This window comes from Arachis ipaensis, chromosome B4, assembly GCF_059453495.1.
Source record: "Arachis ipaensis isolate K30076 ecotype BB chromosome B4, ASM5945349v1, whole genome shotgun sequence".
Classification (NCBI taxonomy): Eukaryota; Viridiplantae; Streptophyta; class Magnoliopsida; order Fabales; family Fabaceae; genus Arachis; species Arachis ipaensis.
This window is the reverse complement of record NC_142439.1, coordinates 33,034,101-33,035,866: the sequence shown is the minus strand read 5'-3', so window position 1 is coordinate 33,035,866 and position 1,766 is coordinate 33,034,101. Positions and strand designations below refer to the sequence as shown.

The window sequence follows — 1,766 nt, the reverse complement described above, 5'->3', positions numbered from 1 at the left end:
TCTTTTTCTTATTTTTTTACCAAATTTTCGAAAATAACATAATCAATTAATGTTTTGATTCAAAAATTTCAAGTTTGTTACTTACTTGTTAAGAAAGATTCAAACTTTAAGTTCTAGAATCATATCTTGTGATTTCTTGTGAATCAAGTCATTAATTGAGATTTTAAAAATCCAATCTTTTTCAAAAACTAATTTCAATCATATCTTTTCAAAAATATCTTCTTATCTTATCTTTTTCAAAAATATCTTTTCAAAATATCTTTTCTAACTTCCTAACTTCTTACCTTTTCAAAATTTGTTTCAACTAACTAACTAACTTTTTGTTTGTTTCTTAACTTTTTCAAAACTACCTAACTAACTCTCTCTCTCTCTCTAATTTTCGAAAATATCTTCCCTCTTTTTCAAAAATTTCTTTTTAATTAACTAATTATTTTTATTTTTATTTTTTATTTTAAAAATTTTCGAAAAATACTAACATTTTTCAAAAACCATTTTCGAAAATCACTAACTCTTTTTCGAAAATATTTTCGAAAATTCTCCCTCTCCCATCTCATTCTATTTATTCATTCATATCCTAACATCTCATCTCACATCTCTTCCATCCTCACAGTTCTGTTTCTTCCATTATATTACATTCTTTGTCTCCCCCTCTTCTTCCACTCACACAGGGATCCCTATACTGTGGTATAAAGGATCTCCATTATTATTATTATTACTTTTCTGTGCCTTCTTCTTTGTCATATGAGCAGGAGCAATGATAAGAATATTCTTGTTGAAGCAGATCCAGAACCTGAAAGGACTCTGAAAAGAAAATTAAGAGAAGCTAAATTACAACAATCTAGAGAAAACCTTTCAGAAATTTTCGAACAGGAAGAGGAGATGGCAGCCGAAAATAATAATAATGTAAGGAAGATGCTTGGTGACTTTACTACACCTAATTCCAATTTACATGGAAGAAGCATCTCCATTCCTGCCATTGGAGCAAACAACTTTGAGCTGAAACCTCAATTAGTTTCTCTGATGCAGCAGAACTGCAAGTTTCATGGACTTCCATCTGAAGATCCTTTTCAGTTCTTAACTGAATTCTTGCAGATATGTGATACTGTTAAGACTAATGGAATAGATCCTGAAGTCTACAGGCTCATGCTTTTCCCTTTTGCTGTAAGAGACAGAGCTAGATTATGGTTGGATTCTCAACCCAAAGACAGCCTGAACTCTTGGGATAAGCTGGTCACGGCTTTCTTAGCCAAGTACTTTCCTCCTCAAAAGCTGAGTAAGCTTAGAGCTGATGTTCAAACCTTCAGACAGAAAGAAGGTGAATCCCTCTATGAAGCTTGGGAAAGATACAAACAGTTGACCAAAAAGTGTCCTTCTGACATGCTTTCAGAATGGACCATCCTGGATATATTCTATGATGGTTTATCTGAGCTATCAAAGATGTCACTGGACACTTCTGCAGGTGGATCCATTCACCTAAAGAAAACACCTGTAGAAGCTCAAGAACTCATTGACATGGTTGCTAATAACCAGTTCATGTACACTTCTGAAAGGAATCCTATGAGTAATGGGACGCCTATGAAGAAGGGAGTTCTTGAAGTTGATACTCTGAATGTCATATTGGCTCAGAATAAAATATTGACTCAGCAAGTCAATATGATCTCTCAGAGTCTGCATGGAATGCAAGCTGCATCCAACAGTACTCAAGAGGCTTCTTATGAAGAAGAAGCTTATGATCCTGAGAACCCTGCAATAGCAGAGGTGAATTA

The 1,766-nt window shown here is 33.9% G+C and overlaps 1 non-coding gene across 1 annotated transcript; it reads right to left on the bottom strand.

Moving 5' to 3' along the window:
• Window positions 1-1,275: 1,275 nt before the first annotated feature.
• On the bottom strand, window positions 1,276-1,383 carry LOC148567115 (small nucleolar RNA R71). The gene has a single exon (XR_015881794.1). It is a non-coding gene; the product is annotated as a small nucleolar RNA R71 (small nucleolar RNA).
• Between the last annotated feature and the right edge of the window lie 383 nt (window positions 1,384-1,766).